The sequence below is a fragment of the Sciurus carolinensis genome, chromosome 12 (assembly GCF_902686445.1).
Source record: "Sciurus carolinensis chromosome 12, mSciCar1.2, whole genome shotgun sequence".
Lineage (NCBI taxonomy): Eukaryota > Metazoa > Chordata > Mammalia > Rodentia > Sciuridae > Sciurus > Sciurus carolinensis.
Genome location: NC_062224.1, coordinates 106647824 through 106672746, shown reverse-complemented (window position 1 = coordinate 106672746; position 24923 = coordinate 106647824). Strand labels below are relative to the sequence as shown.

Genomic DNA, 24923 nt, shown 5'->3' with positions numbered 1-24923 from the left:
TCCATTCCCTGACTGCTGTTTTGATATTTCCAGGAACCCTGTGTTACAGGTGCTGGTTTCAGCTTCCCTGTGGCTATTTACAAACAGCCTCTTAGTCACCCTCAGCTTCCCAGCTGGCAAATATTCCAAGGTTTATGGAGGGCCTTCTGAAGCCGGTAGAAACCAGGACAAATCATTTAAGGTTTGGTTTTGTCCTTTAGTCAACCTAGACTATTAAAAAGCTGCCTGCTGCAGAGAAGACTTGCCTGAGGTCTGCTTCAGTGGAGCATAAATAAATCCCTCATTCAGATTTTATAAAGCACTAAAGACTTGGTTTTGTCATTGGTTCCATGTCTGTCTTCTTAAACTATGTGGTTCAGAAAGAAATCAGATGATTTGGGTTCGAACGCCAGCTCTGCCCTTCCTACGTGATCTTGGACAAGCTGCTGCATCTTCCTGTCTCTTTCCCTCGTTTGTGATTCCAACCACTGCACAGGGCCCTTGTTAAAAACCAAGCGTAAGTGAGAGACAGGCTCCTGCGGAGCGCGCGGCAGGGCTGCGCAGAGGCAGGTTTCTCTTTCCTCCTGAAGGATAAACTCCAAACCTGCCCACATTTGTTTCCCCAAAATCAAATACGGTGGCTGGCTCACCCATACCTACCCTCGGTAATGTTCATTGACTGCATGAACCTGGAGGCAGTGGACCCAAAGGCAACTTGGAGACTCCCAGGGCCAACCCAGGAGGAGTGGCCAAAAGGCAAACAACAGCACTAGAATCTGAAGAGGGGGCTGGGGCTGCGGCTCTGTGGTGAAGCACACGCTTAGCATGAGGGAGCAAGTGGCAGAGCTTTTGCCCAGCACACACGAGGCCCTGAGTTCAATCCCCAGCACCAGGAGCAAGCTCCAGAACGCACCCACAGGATGCTCACTGTTGTGTTAACCTAAGTGCCCAGCAAAGGGGATCATGGGTAAAATGCCTTTACTCATAAAATTATATGCACCCATTTAAAGATCGTACATTTAGGAGTATTCTATTTTTTCTCTTTTTTGCACTGCTGGAGATTGAACACACAGCTTCATGTATGCTGGGCAAGAGCTACGTTCCCAGCCCAAAAGTATCTTTCTATAAAGCTACCCAAAGCCTATTTTTAGTTGAAATGCTATGTTATAAAATTGTATGTACCTCACTCTTGTAAAATTCTCTCTTTTTTTCAAGAGAAAGAAATGCCTGGTAAAAGCAGGCAATGATTGTTTCTGGTTGGTGGATGAGAGTGATTTTTACTTATACTTATTAGCATTGTTTGAAAAATGTTTTTAATGAATGTTATTCTCATAATCAGGAAAAAAACAACTTTCTTTTGGAAAACCAAAACACATAAAGAATAATAATCCTTTATTTATTTTGGTTGTGAACGTCAATACCTACCTTAAACTCATTTAGACTCGAAGAGAATGCATACGGAGGCTGATGGGACCTCAGCAGGGTAGGGTGTGGCCACACCTCAGGGAGAGGCGGCAATGGATGTGGCCTCTCTGCAGCTCCGAGTGTTGAGGACCAGTACGGTCCTCCTGCCGGCCAGCTGCCCTTCGTGATGGGAAGCTCCATCCTGGGGTCTTCAAAGCTGCTAGTCTTCACCATGGAGACGCAGTGAGCACTGTGCTCTGAACTCTAAGGAGGACACACCGCACTTGGCCCCGCCTGGGTCACATGGCTAGCCCTCACCCAGTCGCTGTGCCAGGGACATCTGTGATCTCTGCTTGGCCTCGTTTGTGGCCGTTTGTATCTATCACTGTGACCCATAGGCAAGGTTGTGCCTTAGAGCTTGATTAATGGGCTGAGAAATAACTGATCACTTCCCCTGAACTCTTCTCCTTGACTGGTATTTCCCTGGAGGTGAGGAACAGAGGACTGGAGGTTCTGAGCCGGCGTGGAGGAGGGCGAGGGGAGACGGGAGGTAGAGAGGGGGCAGGACCGGCTCCGCAGTCGGCCGCATCAGAAGCAGCGCTGAGCTTCCCTGACGGGTCCCCGTGCTGGAGCAATGACTTCATGAGTGTCAGGAAGGTTGTGCTCAACCCAAGGGCAGGATGCTGAAGGGCAGAAGCAGCAGCCTCTGTCATCGTGACCTTACCTATCTTCCTGGGTACCTGCCACCAGGAGTAATTTAGTGTTTTTCCAAAATAAAATGACTGTGTTCAGAACGTAAACAATGCAGTGGGACTTGGTGATACCGCAGCTCAGTGTTAGAGTTGGAATAAAGCATCCTGCTGAGGGCTGTTGCGGCAGCTGTGCGTGAGCTGCTAGGTGGTCCAGTACCCTGGTCGGGCTCAGAGGCTGTGTACTCGGAAGTCCTCAGGTTCAGTCTTACTGTATTTGTTTCTTTGGATTCTGTAAGGGTTTCCATTTTTCCGAGGTATGGTCTTCCTCTCGGTCTAGGCTAATCCTCCGTCACCTTGCTCTACAGCATTTCCCCACATGATTCATTCTTCACCTCTTTTCTCTTCCTCCATCAAGGTGAGATCTGTCCTTCTACCAACAGAGAGGCCACTCAGACTGCCCGGGGTCGACCTTGCCTGGAACCACAGCTGTCCTAGCTAAAACAAGGACAGTCTGAAGTCAACCAGAATGGTCGGCCACCCCAAGGTAGCCCCCACTAACCTGAAAGGGGTGAGGGAGAGGGGACTTGGGAACCAAGGAGGAAGTAGGGGAGACCTGGGAGTTGTGGGCTTTCAACCCAACTCTGATTTTATGGCTTTTCTTTCCATCAATAGCTGGGGCTCCTGCACATGAACTCGCTGCTGATCTCTGGGCGCATCACTACTTCAGTTAACTACCCTTTCGACCTCCATGTGGTTGTCCATATTCTCCTCTCTGTTCCACCTCACTATAAATCTCTTCTGTAGCTCCTGCCCCTTGTTTACCTAATTTGATAGCATTGCAGTGAATGCTTTGAAATCCCCTCTGCTCCAGCACGCAGTGATGACAGGTACCATGTGGCATGTGAAAGAGAAGCCATGCTCAAGAATGAGATGCATATGCCCAGGGACCTGGGACAGAAAGGAATGGGAAGCAGCGAGTGGAGACTGGTCTGAGAGCCCACTGGGCTCGGGATCTGGGCGTGGTCAGTTGTTGCTGTGAGTTTGGCTTCTTCAGGTGAATGTGCACTACTGGGGAAAGTGTTCCATGTGGGGCCAGGGAGCCGGGCTCCCTCAGAGGCTGCCACGAGAGGCCAGGAAGGGGCTTCCCTGGCTAGTGGAGGAGGCGCGGGTGCTGCTGCCAGTGCTGCCTGGAGTATAGCTTGGTACCTAAAGAGGAGGTCAAGGCCAAGCCCCATGAGGGAGCAGAGGGAGAGGGAAGAAAGACAGGGGAGCCCTTCCACATCTGATGATCCCACAGCGCAACTTTAAACCGCGTGAAGAAATGTTACATCAAGAAAGAGGCAGTGAAATCAGTATCTGGAAGATGAGATTTTCCAGAAATAAAGAAAATAATTTTTTTAAAAAGACTGAAAGACTTGAAAATATATACCTTTAGAATCCTTTTTAAAGAATATATGCCACCATTTGGTGGCATAATATAAGCATAGGTGAAAATGAAATAAGCACAGGTGGATGTACAATTGGAAATCATGAAGAAGGAAGACATAGCCATTGGTGAGGGGAGGGGACACCCCATACGACAGATTTTAGACTAAACGTTAGAAGAGAATTAAGGCCAAGTGTCATGGTGCATGCCTGTGATCCCAGCGACCCGGGAGGCTGAGGCAGGAGGATTGCAAGTTCAAAGCCAGCCTCAGCAACAGTGAGGCACTAAGTAACTCAGTGAGACCCTGTCTCTAAATGAAATACAAAACAGGGCCGGGTATGTGGCTCAGTGGTCGAGTATCCTGAGTTTAATACCCAGTGCCAAAGAGAGAGAGAGAGAGAGAGAGAGAGAGAGAGAGAGAGAGAGACAGAGACAGAGAGACAGAGAGAGAGAGAGAATATTAAGGAATTGCCATAAGGAGTCCATCTAGACTGTAACAGTGACAAAGGGGGTCACACACATAGAGGACAGCAGGTGCCATGGTCACGGCTAAGGGGCTTGGGAGAGGCTTATCACAGGAGTGGTTTGAGCACTGAGCAGTAAGTGTGTGCACCATGTGAATGCAGAGATGTAAATAAATCCACACATGCACATCAGTTACAGACCTCTATCTTCTAAGTTGTGAGGATGAAGTTAAATCACATAAGTAAAAGCACCAAGCCTAATGCCTGACACATAATTAACAGCAAATGTTATCTGAATCTCTGCCTTCCAAGAACCTGCCTTAACAGAGTAGAACTCAGCACTACCTCTGTGTCCAGGGGGACTTTGGTACCTCTGCAGGAGGCCAGCATCATATAAAGGAGACTTGAATTGGCTGATGGTCCCTGGATCTGATACTGGGGGCTCCAGCTCTTTGTGACAGAGCGGCTGGAACACTGTCAATTGTCTCTGTGCCTATTTCCTCCTTCTGCTCTCTCCCTGCAGAACAAACTCAATTCTCCTCTCCAGCATTAGCTAAATAAGCCAGGCAGGTCCAAAATATAGAGATGACATTTTAATATCTCCAAGCAGCCTGACTGGCAGTTTCTCTGCAAATCCCAATGTTCCGCCAGCGCTGTTCTCGGCCGTTCTCCCCACGATGCCTGGTTGGGATCCTCGGGAGAGCTCCTGTCCGAGGTCATGAAAGGGAGGAGACAAAGCCACCCTCTTTCTGAGCATGCTGCCTTTTCAACTCATGGGCTTGATGAAAACATTCCCTAATGAAAAGAACAAAATAAGACTGGCTCCCTGTGAACAGCAACAGAATGTTCCATGAGACACCAGAGAACAGCTTCTTGGGACGTGGGAATCTGAGAGACTGGATTGCATTCAAAGAAAATACCCTCGGAGAGACACAGAGCAAGTCCTGGGGGCTCAGCAACACTCAGAATTCCATATTGCTGGGGGGAGGTCGCTCTCTGCCAAGGCCGGGGCGGAGCTGAGTGCCCTGGAGACTGCAGAAGGCGCAATCAAGGACAGAGAGCAGCGCTTGCTCTACTGTCCCTTGAGCAAGGCGGACGAGGGAGTCTGTGAAGCACCACCACGGGGAAGCCGAGGCACAGTTTCTATTTTTCTAACCAGAAAAGAGAAAACACGTTCCACCCTGAGTCCTGGGTCAGGAGAAAGCTGTCTTAGGAAGGAAGCAGCTGTGGGCAGGACTGGCTTTCGCACTCATCTCCCAGGTGCAAGGCAGGCTGATGTCCTGGTCCTTCCTCTCATGGACACTGGGCCACGTCCGGGGCGTCCCCGTGGTGCCTCCTGACCGTCTTCCCTCCGCAGCCTTGTCCTGCCACCTCAGCATGGTGCCCCACAAGCAATGCGTAACTCGTGTCTTCCCTGAGTTACTTTGAGTTATTTCCTTTTTTATTTTTTACTTCAAAAACTTCACATCTTGCCAATATGAATTATTTAAAAGAAAACAATAAAGAACTGAGCCTTTTGACATTGGCTCAAGGGAGGTCAATGTTCCTGCTTGGAATGGGAGAGAGTAACAGGAACCCCAGGGATAAACAGGGGGATTTTAACGTCTCCCACATCCTGTCAGGGTGCATATTTGCCTCTGATATCATCTGAAGAAGAAGAAGAAACTTAAGTTCATGTCGCAGGAAAAACAAAAGGAGAACCAGATTCCTGGGGTTAGGAGACGATGGCAGAACAGCAAAAGGGGGGTGTGCGGTTCGCCCAGGCGCGTGGGAGGGAGCTCTGCACAGTCATCAGGTGGCGGTCCATCTCACGCATGCGACTTGGAATGCGTCTTTAATATCATCTCAGTCCCAGTGACAGCAGGCAGGAGAGACGTTACAGAGGGAGCTTGGGATTGAGGGTATTGATCAGTGATCAGTATGTATCAGGCAGGGTCTGTGCAGGTACAGGTAGGTTCATTGTACAACTGTTGATTGACCCAACGCAGGGCACTACGACAGCAAGGGGACGTGGATTTGGTTCCCTTCCTTGGGGACAGTCGTGTTGCTGGTACTCCTGAATCCTGCCCTGGCACCAGTCGCCGGCCCATGAGACCGCCACAGGGTGTGTTGAGTAACCAGTGACTTGTGGTTTCACGGTTAAAGCTTTTTAAACCCAGTTCTCCATTCTAATTAGAAGCACTGTATTGATCTACCTTCTTTCTTAGGCTTCCTTACTTAAGGTTTTTGAAGTTCATCTGCTTTAAACTACCTTTCCTTGGGGGTAAGACCAAGACCCCTTGTGACATCTTGGAGAGCAGCCTGAAGGCAGATGTGACTGAAACCGCTTCAGACTTCTAAAGGGATTCCAGGCCACAGGTCCTCAGGGTCTGATCCCCTCTGCCTTAAAGGTCTTTGTGCAGAGGCCACAATTTTTGCAAGGCAAGGGACTTGGAAAATGATCGCAGAAACCCCTTGCCCCGTGTTACAGAGCAAAAGAGCGATTGAGCCAAACTAGAAACTAGAACTTACTGGTTGCTGGTGATCTTTTTGGAAACCCATGTTCAAATTCAATTAGAGTGCCCTGAACGTCTCTAAGTGGGGATTGTTTTGCGTGGTGCTGGTTAGCGCAGTCATATAGGGGCTCATTTAAAAACGATGGAGCAGAAGCAAATTCTCTAGTTAGGTTCAGCTGAACGTAACTTGGATTATTCATTTGAATAGCTGATATCTCGACAGTGATGGAAGATGACTGTGCCTCTCCCTGAGTGACACTCTGGGGCATCACCATCAGTAGCCCACCCCGGCTCCTGGTCTCCTCATGGAATCAGCACTCGCTCAGCAGCTGCTCTTCTATTATAATTCAGCTATTTTATTGCTATTTTAATCAGAGCAGATTACTTTTGACCAAAGTAGCACCTCTGGACTTAGTCTACATGATATGACCTCTTTCAGTGAATGAGAAGCGGCTCTCTCTGTTCATTTTATGTTTGTGCTCAGCTAATTTGTCTTGACCAATATTATTATGCTAATTACATAAGTGCAGTTGGCTCTTTCAGGCAATTTCTGAGAGCTCTTGAAAATGCAATGGAGGAAAGAATAAAATGGAGCAGACATGTAATTAGGGAAAAGATGAAAATCTTTTCTCAGGTATAGAAAGCTCATTTTAAGCATAGGAATTTTGGTCTTTGTTTGATGGCGCTCATCTTCTCTTCTGGGCCTGGTTGATTCTTCAGTTCCATGGGTAAAATCCATGACTGTGGGGCTGGAAAGATTGGTGGTGAGGAAAACCGGTGGTGGATGAGGACCATGGAGACCTGGACCTGGAAGGAGTGCTTGCCCGTCTATGAGGGAGGCTGCCCACCTGGGAGCCAGGTGCTTGGTGTCCTAAGGAAACAAGGCCCAGTGTGGACAGAGAAACCAGAAATCTTGGCTGAGTTAAGTTATACTGGTTTTCAAGTGGCTTTGTTTTACATATGTGTGTGTGTGTATTTTTTTTTAAGTACTGATCTATGTCAAACAATTTGATCCAAGTAGAATCTAGCAGCCTATCTGAAGAGTCAAGAAAAAAAGATCCAAAGTGTTTCCCCCGCTCTCTGTTCTCACCACACAGCATAAAATTGTAAAACTGTACATGCCCGGGGTGAGTCCCCCATGCCAAGCAATTCCCCAGCAAACACAGCAGGGTGTCCTCCGGTTCTATTTCATTCTGGCACTGGGAGGTAGTATCACACCCCACAGGCCAAGGGCTCAGTCCCATGAGACTTTCCCCACCTCAGAGACCATTTGCGAGTTCCAGGGTGTGACCTCTGCTTCTGACCAACAGGCTATAAATTGAGGTCTGGTGGCTGCTTCCTTGGGTTCCTTTCATTTGCTAGGATCGGTCATGGAACTGCAGGAAACACTTTACCTAGGTTCACCCACTTACTATAAAGGACATTACAAAGGATACAGATCAAGAGCCAGATGGAGGAGAGGTGCAGGGGCCTCTGGGCCCAGGGGTAGGGAGCTGCCGTGCCCTTTCCCGGTGCACCACCCTCTAGGAACCTGCACTAGTTCAACCAGGAAGCTCTCAGAACACAGTCCTTTTGGATTTTTATGGAAACTTCTTTACCAAGCCCCACTGATTACATCATTGTCCATTGCTGATCCACTTGACCTTCAGCTCCTTACCCCTCGCAAGAGGTTAGGGGGTGGGGCTGGAAGTCCCAGGCCTCTAATCCTTTTATGGTCTCTCAGGTGATGAACCTGAACCTCCCTCCACAAGCTGTCCAGGGACTCCCACCCACCAGTCCCCTCTTTAGCATAAAAAAGACACTTGTCACACTGGAGATTCCAGGGGTTTTAGGAGCTATCATAATATCACACAGCCATTCTGTGACCTCGCTCGGTTCCATGAGCGTCACTTCACACCAAGAGGCTTGGAAATGTTCGGAGTATCCACCAGGTGGTGGGAAGACGTAGATGAACTCTTCTGCTTGCCAGCCACTCCAGGGTCAAAGGGATGTTCCGTGGACTCTTCTGGAATCTTAAGGTGCTTCTGTCCTCTTGGAACCTCTTCACTCCCAAAACCCTGAAGCAACCAATCACTGGGGAGACCCCTTCTCTTTTCTCTTCGTTATTAGACAGAGGCACCAGGAACACGGAAGGCACACAGCCCACCACCCACAACCCACCCCCACCCCAAAGGCCACAGAGGGTCCAGTTTGTGGAGCATGAAAGGTCAACAGCCCTGACCTGCTTTCTGTCCTTGCTGAGCAGGAGGGCACTTAATGTGGGTGGCAATCACGGAAAATGAAGGATATCCAGACTGAAGATTGGGTCCAGCTGTATCCAGGATCATCCAAGCCCTCTAGATGCCCATACCTGTTGCAGGCCAAGTCTGATCCCCTGGCTGGCCTTGCCCTTGTTAGTGCAGTGCTAGCATCCAAGTTCCAAGAAGCTCTTACCTAGGGCTGGGGAGATAGCTCAATCAGTAGAGTGCTTGCCTCCCAAGCACAAGGCCCTGGGTTCGATCCCCAGCACCACAAAAAAAAAAAAAAAAAAAAAAAAAAGAAGCTCTTACCTCTCAGTCCGGCTTTAACCCCTCTTCTGTTGCTGTTATCTCTGAAAGAGCTCAATCCTTGTCCCCAGTGCCAATCCAATAATAAGTACATGTTTTTGAGAAAAAGGGGAAAGAAGGCTTATTGCTTTATTTGCAAGGGAGAAACACAGGGGACTCCTGTCCCAAAGGTGGTGGTGATTCTGCCCATCAGCAGAACAGGGTTTTTAAAGAGGTGACTCCACCAGGCACAGTAGTACAACACCTGTAATCCCAGCAGCTCTGGAGGCTGAGGCAGGAGCAAAGCTGCGGCACTAAGAAACTCAGTGAGACCCTGTCTCTAAATAAAATACAAAATCAAACTGGGGATGTGGCTCAGAGGTTGAGTGCCCCTGAGCTCAATCCCCAGTACCAAAAAAAAAAACAAAACAAAAACAAAGACTAGAGTCCACGTGTTCTCTGTCTCTGTTGTCATTCACTTGTTAATTTGGGAGACAGTCATTTCTGAGAACTTCTGGTACCATCCCCAAGTCTGTTTCTTTTTTTTTTTTTTTTTCTGGGTGCTGGGGATCGAACCCAGGGCCTTGTGCTTACAAGGTAAGCACTCTACCACTGAGCTATATCCCCAGCCTCATCCCCAAGTCTGGATGCCTTCATTCCTGTGGTGGGTGTGAGCTCGGGGACATAACTCTGCCTAGGATGGTGAAGAAAGGTAATCCTGTTTCCCCTGAGCTTAGGGAGGAGGAGGGAGAGAGGAAGAGAAAGAAACATGTCCATTTTAAAAATAAGTCGCAGTGGCCGAGCAGCACGGGCTAGGTAGAAAGCAGAGTGGACTCGGTGCTCTCCCAGCACCCACGCCCCTTACCCAGCTCGGCCTCCTGGCTCCCCCTCTGGTGGGCCTGCTCTCCTCGCCCAGGGCCCGCCCAGCCCCGGCCTCTGCCCCCAGCTCCACGCTCACCTCACCCCTCCACACCCTCAGTCCAGTCACCGAAAGCTGCACTTCTGGGACTGGACCCCTCTCTCCACCCCAGGGCCACTCCCCATCCTCAGAGGGCTTGGGCCTAAGGGAGGCACGTTTCATAGACAGTGACCTGAGGAGAAGCGGGCGGCGGGAGGCTGCTGCTGAGACCGCAGCTCAGCTGAGCAGGAGGAGGCTGCAAAACACTGGGATCTGTGGTTGGGGGGAGTTGGCAGTTCCTACACCTTCCCAGCAAAAGAGGCGGAAAGTCCAGGGCTGGGAAGGAGGTGGGCTGGGAGGGGGTGCTGTGCTGTGGGACGTGGGAGGGACAGACTGGCTAGAAGACCAGCCCTTCAGACAGCCCTGTGCTTGGCCTGACCGGTTGGAAATGGGAAAAGCTATGGGCTCATTTATTTGACTTTTAATTTTTTAAGTTTATTTTTGTGGGCCTAATTAAAAGGGATTTAAACAGGCCAGGCAAACGTCTATAATGCCAAATTATGCAAGGGAACTGTGGGGAGTCTAGCTGGGAGCTCCGGGGGCGGGTGGTCTGGACTGAGTCTGGGGGAGCTCAGGTCCAGCAGTCCTCTGGCAATACAGAGATCAGAGTGGGTGAGCACTGGCCATCTAAAGCGCAGTGACAGGTTGACTCCAGACAATGAACTTTATCTCTCCGGTCCCGTGGGTGGGCGATCCAGGCCCTGTGTAGGGGACCTCCGGCCCAGGAGCTCTCTGAGGTGGCGGCTGGGGCTCACGTGAGGAGGACCTGCTTTCTCATCATGTTGCCAGAATTCAGTCCCTGTCTGAATCCTAGAGTAAGGGTCTCAGTTACAGTAAGAGCCTCAGGTCCCCACTGGCTGTGGCCGGAAGTCCGATTCCTGCTCTCCGGGTGTCTGTGAAAGACAGCTCACAACCTGGCGACAGGCTTCACTGGAGCCAGTGAGGAGACTTCTGTTTTCCAGTTCTGCCTGCTAGCAACTTGGAAGCCGCCACTACCCCCCCAACCAGAAGTGACAAGCTGAACAAACTGACCAAGCAGTTCTTAGTAACAACTCTAAGAGACGTGAGCTCACAGGGGAAACTGGTGTCCCTAAAACTGGAGAGAAGGGCAGATGGATACGGAGAATCACAGCTTACCTACCAGAGCAGAAACTCGTTAGCAGAAGCTTGTGTGGGAGCTGGTGCACTGCAGAAAAACCTGAGCTGCAATTGATGAATTGCTGGAGGCCAAGTGTGAAAAGGCTACGAGTTAAAAACTCCAGGGGGACCCAGACATAGGGGGGACTCCCACACTTCCATGAGATTCCCTTCTTGGAATTCGATCAGATTTCCACATTAAACACCAGAGGAAAATCCCCTCGTGCTTCCAGCAGAAGGAGGGGGAAAGAAACCATTCTGAAATATGCCAGAGCATTCAGTTCCAAACAAGGTGTTCCCTCGAGAGGATCTTGTTTATTTAGTTAGTTTTTGGCCATGCTGGGGATGGAACCCAGGGCGTTACTCATGCCAGGCAAGTGCTCTGCCACAGAGCCCCACCCCAGCCCAGGAGAAAGCATTGAGCCAGAGTCTAACCTGCTGGATTCATTTATTTTTTGTTTTCTATTTTTATTTTGCAGTACTGGGGATCCTGAGCTACATTCCCACCCAGTCCCACTTTTTTTTTTTTTTCGAGACAGGGCTTTGCTAAAGTTGCCCAGGGTGGTTTCAAACTTGGGATCTTCCTGCCTGAGCCTCCCAAGTCTCTGGGATGACAGACGTGGACTACTGCTCCTGGCTCCTCACCTGTCTTCGGGTGCCATTTCCACAGTGAACTGTCTTGAAAATCAGCCCTTCCATGAGGCTGCTTTGCACATGCCCCTCCCCGTTCTTCCCCTTCCACTTGGCAACAGAAGACATTTCTGTCCTCTTTGAGCACACTGGCACAAGGACACACAGCTCCGGGGGAAATTCTTCAAAGAAACAGATTCGGCTTGATCCCTGACCCACTCACACAAACACAGCCCACAAAGGAGAGCCCAGCTGTCAGCTGAGGGGGCCTCAGCGTCCTGCCCACCACGGCACAGCTGTGCTGCTAACTTTAGAACCCTGGAGAAACCACCTGACTTCAAGGTCTGGAGACGGTCAAACCCCAGCTCAGGCGGTGACAGGGTGGGGCCGCCTTTGATATGAACACCCACACCACCTTTGTAACCTATCCAAGTGCTTTTTCTGGAGGCTACACTCGAAAAATGATAAAAACATAAAACAACACACAATCCGCTGTCAAGTTGCAAGTAATTTCTATGAGGTCTCGAAGCATCAGACGGGTCTCTCCAGCTGCCTGATCTCCATCTACCTGGTCACCCAGGCACCACCTCCCATCCGCGGGCCCAAAGCAGAGCTCCCCGCCTGCCCCCAGCCCTGCCTCTGTCTGTGTTTGGGGAATTTCCAGTTCCCTGAGCTGGAACATCAAGTCCGCCTGAGCGACCTCGCCTCCTCTCCAGACTCTACAGCTCAAACCTGACAGTGTTTAACTCCTGCTTGGTGCTCCTCTCTCCATCTCCACGACTTTGTCTCACTCCAGGTATGCTGCACCCTCCCCGCGTGCTCAGCAGGTGACTTGCCGGCTCCCTGCTCAAGTCTAGCTTCCAAAATGATTTTTCTACAAATGAATCTCTCTCTAGCTGAAAACCCCCGAGGAGTCGGGTTGTCCACACTACCTGCTCATTAAAATCACCTGGGCAGCTTAAAAAAAAAAAAAAAATTCAGCGCCCAGCTTCCACCTTAGAGATTCTGATTTAATTGGACGGCCCGGGAGACGACATCCCTACAGGAGGTTCCCATGTTCTGTGACTTCACTTTCCACTGTCAGTCAACTGTGGCTTGAAAAATACCAAAAGAGAAATTCCAGAAACAGACAGTTCAGCGTTTTAAGTTCTGCACCATCTGAATAGCACGATAGGATCTCCTCCATCCTGCTCGGTCTTGTCCAGTATGTGAATCATCCGTTTGTCCAGCATATCCACCACTCTGTATTCTGTCTGTCCACTAGTTGCCTAGTAACCATCTCTGTTATCAGATCCACTGTTGAGATATCATAGTGCTTTTGTTCAGGCAACCCTTATTTTTCTTAATAACAACCCGAAAGCTCAAGAGTAATGATACAAAGGAGATAAACCAGGGCATTAAATATGGAAAGACAGATGAACTGACAACCCCTCTCAGCACTTTCCCTCAGTTCCTTGTGCCCATAAAACTTAGGGTGTGTCTCCATTACTGACCATTCACATTGTTTTATGGTGATCTCTTTAGGTGTCCAGCTCCTTAAATGGAAGAAGACATTGCCACCTGTAGGGATAGTTCATGGAGCCCAAAACTGCTGAAAGTCACAGCAGAAACGTCCATGCACTAAAACTGTGACTTAGAAAGCTGTCAGGACCAAGTTGCTTCCTTTCAATCACTCGCTCCTGCTGGGGTTACATGACTTTTGGTCTCTGTTCATTAGTTTTGGATCTTCTTGGCATACAACATTCTCTGTCAATTTCAAAATCCCTAAAGAGAGAATCTCAGGGATTTTGCCCCTGTTTCATCCACTATGGCCAAATCTGGCTGATGCACAAGAAGGCAGATCCTGAAAAAATGGAGATGAATTATAGGATTGGCAGTATGTTAGTCAGTTTTCCATTACTGTAACAAAATACCTGAGATAATCAACTTAAAAAGAGGAAAGTTTTATTTTGGCTCACAGTTTCAGATATTTCAGTCCATGACTGATTGTCCCTGTTGCTTCGGTCCAGTGGTAAGACGGGACATCATGGCAGGGAGAGTGTAGTGGAGTATACTGTCCCTCTCATAGCAGCCAGGAAGCAGAGAAAAAGAAAACAATATCCCCACAAGTCCCTTCAAGGATGCACTCCCCACAAAGACCTAAGACCTACCTCCCAGTAGGCCACTTCTTAGAAGTTTCCACCACTTTCTAATAGCCCAAAGCTAAGGCCCAGGCCTTTAGCACCTGGGCCTTTGGGGACATCCCAGATCCAAACAATAACAGGAGATGCTCTAAAAGGTGCCAGTTACACAATAAGAGTCAAGGGATTCCTAAACTATGGGATAACCACATATGGATCAGTTAGAGACCAAGATGTAGGTCACAAGCAGAAACCATAATTTTAGTCTTAGATGTCAAGGAAGGCCTCCCAGGAAAGTCAGCACTGGATGTGGACCTTAAAGGGCCAGTAGGATTTTGCCAGACACAAGGGGAAATAAGGACTGGTTGGGTAAAGGCAATAGCAACCCCCTCCTGAAGAGTGTTTCCCTGTGAAGTTCAGGAAGGGACTGAGCTGGTGGTGAGATGCTGGGCTCTGCAGAAGGGGCTAGAAATGTGGGGTTGGTCCAGGCGTGGGGGTCTTTCTGTCCTCATTGCTCAGGAGGTTTCCTTTGAGAGAATCTTAGTCCCTCCCTCCACAAGGAGGAGACAGAGTCACCAGGGCCAGCGAGGACCTGAGGGTCTGGGTTAGAGCCAGGACAGCCTCTTACACTTTGTGATTCAGAGAGCACCTGCCCGTGGTGTCCCATCACGCTGCCACCGTCATGTGGTAATGGCGCTGGCTTGGTTTGCCAGCATGGTGAGGTGGCTCAGGCCAGTGACCTGCCTGAACGACTCCCTGGCAGAGGTGTGGGCTGATCATGGGTCTTCTGAGCCCAAAGCCTGTTCCCATTCCACTGCCCTGAATTGCCATAAAGGGAATGAGGTTGGATAATCCAGGGAAAATATTTCCCTTATTGACTAATATGGAAGAATCCTCGTGACAGGGCACTGAGCGGTGGGGAAGAAGGTGACTAAAGCTAGGTGGACACCGGCTGACCTTGAAAAGCATGTGTGCATTGGAAAAACATACCAAAGGAAAAACATCGGGTTGTTGTTGGCTAATTTATATTTATATCTGAGTAATTCTTATTTTCATCATTATCTTTCTATGTCTTTTTAAAAAATATTTTGTAGTTGTGGATGGACACAATATCTTTATTTATTTTCACACGGTGCTGAGGTTCAAACCCAGTGTGTCACTCGTGCTAGGCAAGCGCTGTACCGCCGAGCCCCAGCCCCAGCCCATCTTTCTGTCTTTGAAGAGTTCTACCATAAAATTATGTTCATTTTATAATGAGAACAATAGATGTTCTTTAATTATAGAAATTACATGTTATAATGGTAAAGTAGGCAAGTAGTATTCTTCCAGGATTTTACTGCCCCCCTTTTTTTTTTTCTTTTTTTGCACAGTACTGGGGATTGAACTCAGGGCCTTGTGCTTGCAAGGCAAGTACTTCACCAACAGAGCTATATCCCCAGACCCCTTCCAGAATTTTTCTGTGTATATATGAGTATAATTCTGCTTCTTAAAAATACAAATAGGGCACGTATTGTGCTCCATCTAATCTTTTCAATTACTGAGTCTCGGTCATGTTTCCTATGGGTCTGTCTGATTTGTAACATTGGTTATGTGGGACTCTAGGAAACAGTTGTATCATTACTTATTTTGCCAGTCGATTTCTTTTCTTTTCTTTTTTTTTTTTTTTTTTTTTTACATAAGGAAGCATTTATTTGAGGTTTAACATGAAATCATACAAATAAAATTTGTATAAACACAAACCCACATTGTGTCATAAGACAGATAGCAAAGGACAAAGTGAAAACAAAGAAAACTAATTGGCAGCTATATACAGTTGAGACACAGTTGTGTCTTGTACACTAGAGAGTCTTTTACAAAATAATCATCTTAGATCAGCAGAAGACCAGTCTTCAATGTCGTCCTGCAAGATGGGTTTCTTTAGCATCTCCACAGGACAGCGTTTTCTGGTGTATGCCTTGCGCTCTGCCGCAACGGGCTGCCCCCAGAGATAGATGTGGTCAGGGTGACACATGGCCTGCAATGAAGTTCCCGCTGTTTTCTCCAATGTCCTCCTTTAGTACGGCTGGTAATTATTTTGGTGATCGCCACCCCCTCAAGATGCCTTGCCATAAATGCTCTGTTGACCACTGTAGTCTGCATATCCCCATCCGGAACCATAGTTCCCATAGTTATACCCAGTATAATCATAGCCAATCGAGTTCTAGACATATTTAAGATGCTTCCAGGTTTTCTGTTATTATAAATTATATATATTCTATATATCCCTGGACATTACACACATTTTATTATACATGAACAATAACTACCTGGCAGTGGGATTACTGGGTAAAAGGGCATGTACATTTAAAATAATGATAGATTTGCCAAGTTGCTCTTGCCATTACAAAATATGAGTTAAATTTTTAAAATCTTTGCCAATTTGATATGTGTAAAAAAAAAAAAAAATGGAGTTACTTTTCCAAAATACTTGTAAAGAACAATGCTCCCATATTGGCCAAGACAGAATGTATATTTCAACAGTCCAAAATATATCAGAAAAATACACAATTCTTTTAATCAAGGTATCCACTTAGGAAAATCTACTGTTTGTCGTAACTGTTGGTGTTTACCTGGCGATGACAGCCAACCTATTCATAGAGGGACCTCACGACATGAATCACTGCTTCGTACTTATAAGGCAGTCACCAGAATCTTTATCCCTGGGGTTGAAGGACCAAAAAGAACATGCCACGTTGCATAGTTGAGTTGAAACAAGGAAGATTCTGGAAGGGGCAGTTCTTGGGGCTGGGCTAGAGGCCTGCCCACACGTGGCCCATAGGCAACCTCACCCAGGAAGCAGGACTGCTCTGGACAAACAGCTGGGTGCCCTTCCAGGGACTGCCAGGGGTGGGCCCCTCGGGGAGAGAAACGCCCCAGGAGACTGTGCCCATGAAGCAAGGAGACACTCAGAGATCCTCAGGAGGAAGCTCTGGCTTTTCTTAGCTACTGGGTGGGTTGGTTAGTTTTCTTGCTTCTTTGTTTTTTAGCTTTGAGTTTTGAGCCAAATTTAGATATTACTGCATTACCCATGTATCCAGTCGAGTGATAAGTTTTTGCTTTTTTTTTAAAGCATTCTTTTTTTTTTAACCTTTATTTGTGTATTTATTTTTATGTGGTGCTGAGAATCGAACCCAGTGCCTCACATGTGCTAGGCAAGCGCTCTACCACTGAGCCACAACCCCAGCCCCTGTTTTGTTTTTCTTGTGCAGCACTAGCGATTGAATCCAGGGGTTCCCCACCACTGAGCGACATCTCCAGCCCTTTTTGGTTTTAGTTTTTAGATTTTGAGACGAGGCTTCGCTAAGTTGCCCAGGTGAGCCTCAAACATGAAATCCTCCTGCCTCAACCTCCCGGGTGGCTGGGATGACAGGCGTTGTGTAAGATGGAGACTCCCTCAAGCAGGAGAGCTGGGCCCCCTGCCATGGTTACAGTCAGCACGGACTGAAACGTCAACAGTGACATCGGAGAAAGCAAGACAGGGAGCAGCACCCACACAGGAAAACAACATTATTACCTATCACAACACCCACGAGAGGAGAGCTGTGAGGAATTTTGGAGGTCTGGATAAATCCATAAAATGTGGCATTACTCCTTATATTGGTAACACATAGGAAAAGATACTCCATTCTAGAAGAACAATAAAAAACTTAAATTCTTGAGTCCTGACTCATCTTGGAATAAGAAACATTATCTTATTCAAAGACTGCAAAATACCATAATAGGAAAAATAGAGACATTTTAAAAATGGTCCTTTTTTTTCCTGCCTCTGGTTAAGAACACAGTAAAGATAATGTATCTTGAATTAATATGTGAATTTAGCATTACAGTTCCCCTAGGATCATTAATACAACTTGACAAATAATGTGAAAGTTATCCAAAAGAAAGAGCACTTAAGAATAATGCAGTCGTTTAAGTTTTTACTGATACACCCTACGAGGACTGAAACATACCACAATCAAGTTTTCGTGGAATTGTGTGGTACTGACTTCAAACCAGGGAAAGGGCAACCAACCATCACTCGCTGGGTGAAATGGGCGTGCAGAAATAGATGCAGCCGCTTTAGTGGAAATATCTTGAAGGAGCAGAGGTAGAAACCCAACCAGCGTAACAATAGAAAAAAAGAAGCATTAAACAAACCTGTAGGAAAAACTTGGGGAGAATTTTATATCAGACTGAATTGTTGAGAAATTAGTTAATGTCGTACTTTTTCTTTTTTCTTTGTCCGCATGTGGTTCGTGGTTCTGCGTAGGTTGTTTTTGTTGCTGCTGCTGCTGCGCCTGTAGTTCACAAAAAGACTAGAAGGAATTCTCCCCTTGCCTCCCTTGGAGAGGGCACAGTCTTTTTTTTTTTTTTTTTGTGGGGTGGTGGGTAGCAGGGATTGAACTCAGGGGCACTCAACCACTGAGGTGCATCCCCAGCCCTATTTTTATATTTTATGTAGAGATGGGGTCTCACTGAGTTGCTTAGTGACTTGCTATTGATGAGGCTGGCTTTGAGCTTGCGATCCTCCTGCCTCAGCCTCCTGAGCTGCAGGAATTACAGGCGTGCACCACCTCGCCTGGCCAGGCTCCAGTCTTTGTGTTTCTATGTTCCTGGCTCCTGAGGGACGCTGTGCTTGAGGACCACTGAGAACACTGGAGGAGACTGGGTGGAGGTGGGGAGTGGAGACCATGAGTTTAGTGTTGGGAGAGGCTTGATCCCAAGAAGAAACTGGTGGATCTCTGGTTTGAGATTCTTTAAGAAGGGGAATCAGAAAATGTCCAGGAGATGGAGGACCTTGAATGGGACCTGGCTGCATGGATGGCGTCAGAGCTGAGGTGAAGCATTGCCGGTGCTGGTGGGGCTGACTGACAGCCACGCAGCCTCAGTCGGTCCACGCAGGTCTGGGCAGGAAGCCTCTTCCGTGCTGACCAAATGGACTCCTGACGGAGCCCTTTCTCTCCATCCTCTTAGATGGAGTGAGCTGTTGGGTCCAGGTTCAACCCACGGAAGAGATGAGAGACAGGGAGGACCACTCCCCAAATGCTTGCTGCTGACCTCAGAGGGTAAATAAGGAGCCAGATTTCATGAACCAGAAAGAAGTTCATCAAACCACGGGGTTTTAAGGAGGCAGTGACATATCTTGCAGTGGAACACTTTATACCAACATGGTACACTTTGATAAATGCTGACGGTCAAAGAATTATTCCACAACCACCACAGACTGTTTTGAAAACTAGAAAACAAGCCATTATTTCAGTGGTACAGGAGAAATAAATTGGGTGGTATCAAAAAGATTAAAAGCAGAGATAATTAGAGGGAGGAATCATGGGAAAATGTACAGTCTGACCAGGGCTTAGAAAAATGCAATCACGTGTTGTGGCCAGATCACCCCCGAATGGCCTGGATTTGTTCTAACTCAGGACTAACTGTCACAAATCCAAAAGTCATCCCTGGGAAAATGTTTGAACGCACAGTATAAGCCCGGGAGTGTAATCTGTGTCTTTCACCAAGTGTAGCCTCAAAGCCCATGTGAGGGTCTGTCAGCCAAGCTGGCGGTTCCGCCCGGGGCCACCACAGAGCCTGGTCTCTGTTGTGTTGTGAACTCAGTGGCTGGCATGGAGTCCAAGGCTAAATGTGACCCCTCTGTCCCCATGTCATGGCCACAGGGATTCTGAGAGAGGAAGAGGACCACAGTCTAAGTAGGGGTTCTGCAGAAACCCCGCACCCAGCCCGCTCCAGGGTCGTGAGACTCATCCCAACAGGCGTCTCCTTAGTGACCTCCAGTTGGTTGCTGATTGCAATTCACAAGATCATTTTGAGTTCCTCACTTTTAATTCCACTAAATTTAGAAATGGAACTGGGACATCATGGATTGCTAACAAAAGAAAAGTAGGTATGAATAATTCCTCGAATGTCCTTGGCTCAGGTTTCTGTCACATGTATTCTCACTCAACACCGTTGTCATTAGTAGTAAATGAATGTGGCATCCACCTAATTGGATTTCTGATCATGTGGTTCACTATTGTGAAAACTTGATCATTCTTGCGTTTGATCAAGTCAACCAAGTGTGTCCTCTCTCTGAGCTACATCCCTAGACCTTTTGATTTTATTTTGAGCTAAGTTGCTGAGGCTGGCCTCACCCTTGTGATCCTCCTACCTTGGCCTCCTGAGTAGCTAGGATTACAGGTTTGTGCCACTGCCATGCTGCCCAAGTGTACAAAAGTCCTTGTAAAGAATAGAGCCTTTTAAACTGTACTGTAATACAGGTACTGTAATTGGTACTCTAAGAATCAGTGGGCTTAAACCCCAGACTGCATCAAAATCACTTGACTTGCTTATTTTAAATGCTCATTTCTAGGCTCTATTTCCAGTGAGTCTGATTAGTATGTTCCAGGTAGAGCATTTACAGTACTCAGCCCACCAGAACCATTACCCCTGTTCCTCTGCCATGAGGTTTGTGTATGGCCTAGGGATGATACTTGGAGAGATGCTGGTTTGAAGGTGAAATAAAACACTTCAGAACATCAGAAATGGCCCTTTGGAAGAATAAATTGGGTCATGGCAGTCAGTTTGGGATTAATTATCTAAATATATCTCATGGCTTTAAGTGAGAAGCTTAAATAAGCCAGTGAACTGATAGTCTATTGGAAGATAGTACCCAAACAGATTCACTGCAGAAACAGACATTTGTTATAGCATTGCTTTTAGAACTGGTTGAAAATATGAAAGACCTTTTGCTCTCCTCTGTATATCAGCTCTCTGGTCCTATTTTGGGTCAGCGTTCCTGGCTTCACTCCTCCGACATGACTTCTGTTCTGAATGAATGTTCCCCTGGTTGCTCCTTTCCAGTTGGGGAGACTAATGGAGTCCTGTCACTTCAACAAGCCTGTGTTCTGAGGCCAGGTGCCCGTGCTGTGGGCCCAGTGGATGAGTGAGAAGCCCAGCTTCAAAGATTCTGGCAACTACTGGTGCATCCAAGAAAGGGGGTAATGGAGCTGTTGTCTGTCAACAGCCACAGAATCTAGTGAGAGCAGTTTTGTCACTCGGAATAAATTGCATGGGGCTAGCCCTGGGCTAAGGTGCTAAGTCATTAAGGTCAACTTTGATGTCCCCTTCCCGATCATTCCTGTTATCCTGGCCTCAGACCCTGACCAGGGACTGAGGACCGCCCGTCATGATACCCGACCCTGCCCTCTCTGAAAACCAACTGCCCACTGGTTCCTTATGGCAAAGGAGATGGGGGATGGGGTTTCTCATTAGTCTAATCAACAAATTCATGCTGGGTTTAACGTGTTATTCTTCCCTGTTTACTAGGAACTCTCTGGAAGGATGCTTTAATCCTAAATAACTAAGTTCCAGTGTAGGCACCTCAAGTAGCCTTGGAGCAGAGGGTGGGGGTGGGTTGGAGAAGGACTTCTGGGGGCAGCCCTAGGATTCACCTAAATCACACCGTCCCGGGAGGGGGTCACTCTGACTACTCTGCGCATCTCCAAAGGGTTTCTCTGGGAACTGTGTGGAGCCTGCATCTGGACTCTCCAATAGCATGGCTCTCGGTGGCCTGCCAACCTCCTCCTAGTGGCTGAGGTAGAGAAGCAGCATGTTCCAGCCAATCATGGCAAACCTTTCAAAGACCACGCTATGCAGCTCCTTGCAAGGGTGGACCATGGGGTCCTTCGAGGACGGCACTAACTGTGAAAGTGTGGAAGATTGGCCACCCTACCTCCACAGGTGGACCCTGCTCAGCCCAGGTCAATTACTGTAAGCCTGATTTGTGTCACAGGGATTGGTTCTGTTGGAACGAAGCCAGTCCACCTGGGCAACCTCCTGACTGTGCTTGACCTGATTCAGAGCAATGAAAAGCCAGGCGATGTCAGAGGGCTTCCAGGAAAGGCACCCGTTCACACCGTGAGAGAACTTCTGGGCATGGTCCTCCCCATCATCTTTGGATGAAATCAATAGCAAAGGCAGAGCAACCATCTGGAATGACGTTGGTTCCTGGCGGCCAGCAGTGAGCTGCCGAATCAAACCAGCACTGAAGTCCATGCCTCTAGACTCCCAGCCGCGAATGCATGAGCAGCTTAGGTTCAGCTGCACGTAACCAAAGCCCCCAAATGACAGTGGTTTAAACAAGTTAAACATTTATTTGTTTTGCAAGTTTAAAAAAAAAATGCAAAGCAAGCCCAGGGACCACAGATCTCTCTGGTGGCTCTGCCACCTGAACAAGCACTTTGTTCCCTGAGACCAAGCTGGCTTCTCCTACCCCCGTGATCACACCTGAGTCCAGTCAGCAAAAAGGAGAAAAGGGTGGTACGTCCCAGAAGAGGCCCTTGGTAAGTCTCTTTATAGGCCAGAACTTGATGACGTAGCCACACCAGCTTCGGGCTGAGAGACGTCATCCTTATTCCAGAAGGCCATGTGCGGGCTAAAAATTGGGGATTCTACTCCTGGTAGAAGGGGAAATGGATATTAGGGGTAACCAGCAATCACAGCCCCGGTGAGCTTTCTGCTCCTCTGGTCAGACATGTCCTAACTGATGGGCCTCACAAGCTCCGCCTTACCTGCCATCTCTGATCACATGCTGAAGGGAAGAAATAAGAAGTCCTTTCCTGGGAGTGTCTCAGGTATTTCTTGTTTCCTCCCCGGGCGTGGGATGGCACCTGGCACACAGAGGCACTTGATCAGTATTTGCTGAATTGTACAAAAGTAAGAGGATTCAAACCGAGAGTTCAGTGGAATCTTGGCTCCTGGTGCATCCCCACGTGCTGGGCACTTACCCCACAGAGGGTGCTTTTTTATTGTAATTTATTACGATTACTTGCATGAGCTGTTTTGAAGGGAGACTGAAGTTGAGAAAAGAGGAATCTTTGGCAATGCGTCAAACACACACCAACGCCACCCACCATTATTAATTCTCATCTTTAGGAGAGTCTGACTGCTGGGTTCAAAGAAAATCATACTTGGAAGAGATATTTCATTAAAACACTGAAGCCTTCTTAGATATCAAATAGTTATTTAGTGAGTAGAGTGAACAAATCAGAACATATGTATTGGATTTATCCTGAGCCCTGTGGGTGTAAAACCTGGCTAGAACATCTGCTTTGTGTTCTCTTCTGTCCAAGAACTGGAAAAACAGCATCATGGTCTGCCGAACCCAAAGTGACCTTGAACTTAGCAAATAGACCAAATGGTGAAGAACCCCAGGCCACTTTTCAGGGTCTTTGTCAGGTTAAGGGATTCCAGCTCGCTATGATTTGTGATTTTTCTTCTTTGGCTTGTTTTCTTTGGTTTGGTGTATAAACCTCAGGCAGAGAACAGAACTACCCCCTTCGTCCAATGTCCACCATCAAGGTCTAAAAACAGATAACCGCGTCACCCGGGTGAAGATGTCCTCAGATAAGAAATGAGGCCTCACAGATGTGCCAAGAGCTCAGTCAGCTTTTAAGTAAGAGGAGCTAACAGAGGGCAGGCCAGGGAAGCCGCCCCTCAGAAATGGCCGCCCCCTGGAGGAGGCCTCAGAGAGCCACCAGCAAGGGACAACAGGGCCCATGTCTCCTCTCACAGTCCAGTCCCCTCAGGAACAACAGAGTTTTAAAAATTGAGGGGAAAAAACCTACACACAAAAGCAACACATTCATTTTAAAGGTTCGCTTGTGTGCTGGAGTTGCTGGGTCCCAGGTGACACTCACGCGTTGGGACAGAACTTGTGCCTGGTGGAGAAGCCGGGCTGGGAGCCCTGAAGCCAACTGTGCAGAGGGTAGCAAACTCCAAACCTGCTTCTCTTTCCCCTCTGCTCGACAGTCTTGGGCAAAATCCCTTGTTTCTTTTTTAATAGAAGAAAGAAAGGCAGATTGCTCGTTCTGGTGCCACAGACCTCATTTGCTAGATATTTGGGGAGGGAAGGTCCCTTTTCAAATTCTGTGAAAGTGCTTCCAGAGCTTTGTTCTTGAGTCTCCTGTTCACGGCCTCAGGCCTGAGGGAGGTAGAAGGGTCTGCTGTGATCCATCCTGGCCTGTCCTTCCTCCTGGCCCTGCTGCCTCCCTGGTCTGGGTCCTGGTCACCACACACTGGAACGTCTTGGTAGAGCCTCTGTGACTCCTTCAGCTGCGACACCCCGTGCCACTCTGCATATCTGATGCATAAAGACAAAGGCTCACATTGAAGTCAAAAGGTTTCTCATCAGAATTATCAGTGTCTTCTGACAGAGGGGCTCAACCCGCTGAGTCCCTCTAGGCTCACTCGAAAGAGAATTCATCTCTTTTTTTTTTTTTCCCGAAGGGCAAATCTCCTCTACTCTCTTGAAATGCTACACCTGTTCAGATCACTCGATTAGTCATTAAATCATTAAACTCTTTACCTAAAAAATGACAAGGTTGAAGTCAGGCACCTGTAAATCCCAGCGACTCGGGAGACTGAGGCAGGAAGATAGTAAGTTAGACGTCAGCCTGGGCAACTTGGTGAGACCCTGTCTCAAAACAAAATGGGAAAGGGCTGGAGATGTGCTCAGAAGCATTGCCTAGCAAGCGTGAGGCCCCGGGTTCCATCCCAGCACTGCAAAATACACAAATAAATAAATATTTAGTGACAGCGTTGGGTATTTAGTAACAGGTTTGGGGCTCCGTCCAATCATAACTTTATAGTTTTGATCACCAATGGGTGCTTTTTTGGCCTCGTGAAGAAATTGACCTTCCTTGACCTTTAAGTATATTGACCAAAACCAGTATGTGCTCAAACTGGTTCATACCGGCTTAAGAGAGCTAACTGATCCTTAAATGTTCAGCAATTTGGCCGAACATTATATCCATTATAACATTAAAATATAGGATCTTAAAATTAAATTTTATTTTAAAAATATCACACATACACAAAACACGACTTCCTGTTTTATGAATATTTTATTGACTAATATTTTTCTTGTGTTGAATATTTATTATCTTGAGATTATTTAGGTCTATTCTATCTATATGGTAGAAATACCATAAGAATGTGCTACTGGATTTCTTTTCCCAACTCCACATGTAGTAACATCACATTGGTGGCCTAAAATCAGTTGTGGAGGAAGTATTTGCCCCTCA

General features: G+C 47.6%; 1 long non-coding RNA gene across 1 annotated transcript; it reads right to left on the bottom strand.

The window, feature by feature from the left end:
* Window positions 1-22088: 22088 nt before the first annotated feature.
* LOC124962198 (uncharacterized) lies at window positions 22089-24009 on the bottom strand. Its single transcript, XR_007104436.1, has 3 exons — window positions 23538-24009; window positions 22410-22508; window positions 22089-22295 (listed from the first exon to the last, which is right to left on the bottom strand). It is a non-coding gene; the product is annotated as an uncharacterized LOC124962198 (long non-coding RNA).
* Window positions 24010-24923: the final 914 nt, after the last annotated feature.